Source organism: Magallana gigas, chromosome 10 (assembly GCF_963853765.1).
Source record: "Magallana gigas chromosome 10, xbMagGiga1.1, whole genome shotgun sequence".
In the NCBI taxonomy this organism is placed as follows: Eukaryota; Metazoa; Mollusca; class Bivalvia; order Ostreida; family Ostreidae; genus Magallana; species Magallana gigas.
In genome coordinates, this window is record NC_088862.1 from 11,791,391 (window position 1) to 11,798,268 (window position 6,878).

Below are 6,878 nucleotides of genomic sequence, written 5' to 3' on the forward strand. Positions count from 1 at the left end.
CTTATAAACTTAACAGCCAGGAAAGCTGAAACCTGAGTGGAAACATTCTCAGGGAAAGTAAATTCAAAGATCTGTAAATCATGACCCCAGAGGGTAGGGTTGGGTCACAATGGGAGGGTCGATTTTATACATAGGAATATATAGGGTAAATCTTTAAAAATCTTCATCTCAAAAACTAATGAGTCAGGAAAGCTAAAACTTGTGTGGAAGCATCTTCAGGTAGTGTAAATTCAAAGTTGTTAAAATCATGACTCCTGGGAGTAGGGGGAGCCACAATGAGGGGTCGAAGTTTAAGAATATATAAAGTTAATCTTTAAAAATTTTCTTCTCATAAACCAAATCGTCAGGAAAGCTGAAACCCTTGTGGAAGCATCCTCAGGTAATGTAGATTCAAAGCTCTGTAAATCATGACCCCGGGGGTAGGGTGGGGTCACAATGGAGGGTCGATGTTTTACATGGGAATATATAGGGTCAATATTTAAAAATCTTCTTCTCAAAAACTAATCAGCCGGGAAAGCTGAAACTTGTGTGGAAGCATCATGAGGTAGATTCAAATTTGTGAAAATCATGATCCCTGGTGGTAAGGTTTGGCCACAATCGGGGTCGAATTTTAACATCGAAATATATAGAGGAAATCTTTAAAAATCTTCTACTCATAAACATATGAGCCAGGAAAGCTGAAACTTGTGTGGAAGCATCCTCAGATTTTATGTGTTTAGATGTTTATTCAAAGTTGGGGTAAGATGGGGCCACAATGGGGGGAATCAAAATTCTAGAAAGAAATATATAGAATAAATCTTTAAAAATCTTCTCATAAACTCATGAGCCAGGAAAGCTGACATTTGTGTGGAAGCATCCTCAGGTAGTGTAGATTTAAAGCTCTCAAAATCCTGACTCCCGGGAGTAGATAGGGGCCACAATGGGGTGTCGAAGTTTTACATAGGAATATATTGAGTAAATCTTTAAAAATCTTCTCAGAAACTAATCAGCCAGTTAAGCTGAAACTTGTGTGGAAGCATCATAAGATTGTGTTGATTCAAAGATGTGAAAATAATGATACCTTAGGGAGTAGTGTGGGGCCACAATGGGGGGGGGTCGAATTTTTTCATAGGAAGATATAGGGTAAATCTTTAAAAATCTTCTTCCCAGAAAATAATCAGCCAGGGAAGCTGAAACTTGTGTGGAATCATCCTCAGGTAGTGTAGATTCAAAGTTGTGAAAATAATGACACCCTCAGGAGTAGGGTGGGGCCACAATGGGTTTTATATAGGAATATGTAGAGTAAATCTTTAAAAATCTTCTTCTCAGAAACTAATAGCCAGATGATTCTTTATAATTGTTAAGACTTTTGCCCCAGGAAAATGAGAACTGCAATACTCAACATGTGATATGACTATAAAATCATCCTATTAGAAAGGGGACTAATGATTGTAAATATAAGAGGGGAAAAATGGATTTAATTTATTCAGGATCTACATGTATCATTGTACATTGTCCAGATAGTTTGTATTATGACTCCATTAAACTGATTTTTTCATACATATTGTTCCTCAGGTGAGCGATGTGGCCCATGGCCTCTTGTATTAAAATTCTATTTTTGGATCTTAACCTTTTTGGGCAGTATTTTGGTCAAGTAATTCTTTTGGAGGGAAGTTTCTTATGTTCTGGCATTATTTGCTTAGCCTTTAAAGGAGCAAGGAGGGCCTATTATTTATTAATAGTATTTGTGTAAGTTGGCGGTTCATAAGTTATTTAAGGTGTAATATCCCTCTGCTATTAATTTCACTACATGTTTTTTAAAAATTTTCATATTGATTTTCATCAAAATCAGTATCAATAAGTCAGATGAAACAAAGTTGATGTGATGAAGCGCCCCTAGATTTTTCAAAATTGATAATATGTCAAATCATGATATGAAGAAAACTAGACATAGTGGTTAAAAAAAAGCAAAATTTTACTATTGCAGCATAAAATTAAAAATATTAAATTTATATGAAAATAATATATGGTTATATACAATGTCAATTCATATTACAAAATACAGTGAAGCGCTTCTTTTTAGATCAGAATAGCATTTTATTGTATAGGTTTGTAACAAAAATTGCTCCAAGCAGCTAGAGTTACCTTTCTTTATCATAGACTATCGAAGGTTTTACATACACGTTTTACATACAGTACATGATAATTTGACACAGGTTCTAATTTTTCAGAAAACATTATCAAGTTTGGATAACATAATAGTAAATGGATCCATATCATTATGTTTTAAAAATGCTAAAAATGTAAACCAAAGCATTTTGTTATAACACAAAAGGAGATCAAATGAATGGTCTTCCAGTAATTGGTATCATCTCAATATAGTGATATATTGTCTTGAATAAAATGTAAATTGGTTTTTAAATTTTGTTTTCCCATATCTGCTCTCTCAGAATAGAAACCCCAATATTCAATTTTAAACAAATGAAATGTTATAAGTTTCAAATGATGATATGTTACTAAGTCTAATGTTTGCATTTGTCTTGGTCACACTTTTCCCAGTTATAATTCATTCACCTATGTGAACAAGCTATAAATAAAGAAATAAAACTTTTCCATCCAAAAATTCTCTGGCCTAAAACATCAAATATGTACTGTGCATGCACTGAACTAATAAAGAAAATTGAGTTATATTTTTAAATAAATTAATCCATTGTTGGGAGTAGGGATATACATGTATATAGTGCCTCATAAAAATATGATCAATATGATTCGCTTCTTGCAATGTTTTGTAGAAGCTTTCTTTATTTTTTTGCCCCCTGCTAAAAGTTGGAGTACAGTTCGTTCCGTTAAAAACATTTTTCTTTATTTGAATTTAAATAAATATTGTATTCAAACATAAATTAGGGCCCAGCATCGCCTCATTTGTTGCTACATGCTTTAATAATTGTGAGTTAACAGAAACAAAGTGAGATTTTTTTCTACGGAAGTTATCTCTCTTATCAGAGGGACATTACACCTTAAGTACATCTTTTTTATATTTAAAAGGCTAAATAAGTGTTTAATAAACTTTTGAAATAATTATTAAACTAAGTAAATATAATCTTAAATTGCGTTGATTAATTGCTATAATATTGAGAGGTTCTATAATTCAACTAAGTAAAGAAATGTTTTACATTTATACATGTTTTATACTTAAAATTACATTGTTTGCAAGATACGTGTATGTTTGTGTGACTTTGATGATGTGTGTAAATGGGAGTTTTTTTAGATTACAGGATTCATAGCAGTGAATATTGAAGAACCTTTTAAGCAGCGTTGTCTTTAATAGACAACAAATGCTACAAAAATCTAGCGCCCACGTTGGGACTCGGCTGACTTGGGAACGACATCGCTGGGCACCTACAGGAAACCTCCTTCCGGAAAATACGTCATCAATTCCACCTCAGAGAACCAGTTTAAGACAACAAACAGGACGGATGAACTTAAAGGGGCATGGTCACGATTTTGGTCAAAAATTATTTTTCCGATTTTAATGTTTACAATCCTTCAGTGAGGCATTGTTAATAATACAAACAGAAAAATAAAATTTGACCAAAATCGTGACCATGTCCCGTTAAAGTGAAAGTAAGCTAGTGAACCTTCATCGAAATTTACAATAAATATTAGAGCTTTATCGCGCATCAAATAGCTGAGTGAATAAACAATATTGAACCGAGGTGCATTTTTATTCCAATTGAGCATGCCCTGTCGTTCGATTTGACATTTCTTTTCTGTTTACAATACATTCAGTTCAAATTTGTTTTCTGTAACTTTTTTTTCGTCTGATTTTCAAACAGTATTTTTCTTTTGTTTTGTTGGACAAAAAATATTGTTTGTTTTGTGAATTAGGTTTTTTTTTTGTTTAATTTCATTTGAATTTTGATTTTATTACTTTTCATATTCATTTAGCCCTACATTTGTTTGTTTACATTTGCATTTTTTAAAATTTCTTTTTTTTTTGGATTTTATTTATGGTTTGCCTCAAATTAAGTTGGGTTTTTTTCTTGTTATCCCCTAATACCCATTTCCTGTGAGATTTTGGATTGAATTTCAGTGAGTTAATAATTTCAATTAAGTTTATTTATTCCAAAAAAGCTAAGTATATTGATAGATAAATATAATATCGTATACACAGTATACACAGTAAGTAAATAAGATAAAACTTCAGTTCTATACTTAGAGACTAGGCAGTTGTCAGTATAAGAAACTGTGGTCTTTGATCTTGAATTTGGTTTGATTTTTCCACGTTATTTTTTTATTTTTTTTTTATCAAAGTTTGTTGGTCTGTTGTTGTCAAGGTGTGGGGCTGATTGTGTTTATAGAGGTTACATTTGAGAGTCTTTGAATCAGTTTGTGGTAAGGTAAATTTTGTTTGCTAGTTAAAGGTTATTGTCCTTTTATGATTTATCCCCTGAAACTTGCATGGTGTTGATAATTTATTTCTGTTGCATTGATCATATATATTGAATGCGTCTTGCTCAATTTTCTTGAACATTGACATGTACGTACGCACTTAGAGTGCACTCGTGTAGAACGCAACGGTTTCTTTGAATCTGAAATTTACAATTTTTACAAACTGAGATACGTTGTCAACATAAACAAGGCAGAGATAGACTCATATGATGAAAAAATATATAATTTAAGCTCCGAAAGGTATGAAAGTTAAACCAAAAGCAGGCACGGCAGAAGTGTTCACGACATGGATAAATGAATATGTTGAAAGTTAGAGAACAGGTAATCCACCAATTCCTCCAAAACCTGTAAAACTTCCTATTCAACAGCCAAGAATATCTATCTACACTGGAGTAAACACAAGGGGAGAATTAGCATTTGATCTTTGGAAGTACGAGGTAAAATGTCTATTGAGGGACAAGTCATATTCTTCAGATGTAATTGTTAGTATCATTAGGAAATCACTAAGAGGAAAAAAGCAGGCAAAGTCACCATGCGGTTAGAACCTTCAGCTAGATTTGGTGACCTTATGGACAAACTAGAGAGCGTTGATAGTACCGTAGAATCACGGAAAGGCATTTTAGCTCAATTTCATAGTGCTAAACAGCAATCAGATGAAAATGTTATCAAATTGGGATGTCGACTAGAGGATATCTCTAGCTAAGTCCATTGATAAGGGATTTGTCGATCAGTCAAAAAAAAAATGAGATGTTGAGAAACATGTTTTGAACTGCATTGAAGCAATCACTCAAGGACATTTCCGGACATAAGTAAGATACCATCGGTGATTTAGATAAACTTAGAACGTCCATACGGATCATTGAAAATGAGCATATGAACCTGCTACACAGGATCAACCCAGATCAGGACAGGCTACTCACAAAGCTATGGTTACAGTTCCAAAATCTGATTTTGAAGAATTGTGAGATGAAGTGAGGATTTGGCTGCTGAACATTCTTAGTTGAAAAATACAATTTCTACCAACAATAAATCTTCAGAGAGCTCATTACCCCCTAGACATGGATATAAATCAGGACAACAGAATAACCCTCAGTGCTGGAAATGTTCACAATGTAGCCATATTGCTAGAAATTGTAGAGTGATGACTGAAAATATTAAATATATAAATACCGTTAGATATAACAACGGCGAATATAGCATAGCGGTAACGTGTTGGGCTTCAAGCTGGAATGATTTTAGCGTCGTGAGTTCGAATCCCGCTGTCGGCGCTTGAAAGATTTTCGTTGAAAATATTTGCCGTGCTCTATTTCGGCATACGCTATATAAATCCTTTGATACTATGCGAAAATAGATGAGTATTGAATATATAGTGCCAAACTGACAGAAGGCATAATAATTGACAACTATGACGAAGCGCCTATGTTACTACACTATTAATACAGGGATTTTCAGGAAATTCCTATTGTAGTTTCGAATGTTACAAACAGAACTATCATTGTTCAACCAAAGGCTATAATCTGTGAGATACAGCCAGTCAAAGTTGAGAGTATAATGAAAAGTAGCGAACCTGAAGATGAAACAGGAGTCTTAGACAAAGTGAACATCAATATGGATACGTTATCCGAATCCGAGATACAACAAGGAAAGGGTTTGTTGCACAAATATTCCAACATATTTTCAAAGATAGACCTAGACATTGGGTTTTCATCCCTCATCAAACCTAGGGTAGATCTTACAGATGAGCGTCCTTTCAAACGCAGATATCGCAAGACACCACTAAGAATGTATGTTGAAGCATCCAACATTTGCAGCAAATGTTGGATGCCGGAATCATTCGTAGATCACATTCGCCCTTTGAATCAAACATAGTACTTGTCAAGAGAGATGATAGTTTAAGAATTTGTACAGATTTCAGATTTAACTCAAGAACCATCAGTGATGCTTAAAGCCTCCGGCCACATATCAGCAACTGATGGAACAGTGCTTAGATGGACTGCACTTAAGAATATGCTAAATGTACTTGGATGACGTCATCATTTTTGTTCAAACAAAAATTACAAAATGTCTTTTGAGGTGCATGTTGATGCCAGTCATGCGAAAGTAGAAACAGTTTTAAATCAAACCCAGGCAGGACAGAAAAGGGTAATTAGTTATGCCAGTAGAGGACTTAGCACGTAGAAGAAACACTTAAGCGCTTTAAAGCTGAAGTTTCTGGTACTGAAACGGTGTATCACTGAGAAGTGTCACAATTACCTTAAGTTTATGGAAACAAATATACGGTATATACAGACAACAATCCACTAACATATACAAATATATTCACAACGACAAAGTTGGATGCTTAAGATATTGCTGGTAAGCTTCCTTGGGAAATTGTCAGATTGATATCATATACCGCCCAGGGATTAATAATTTGGATGCGGATGTTATGTCCCCCATGCCCAAGA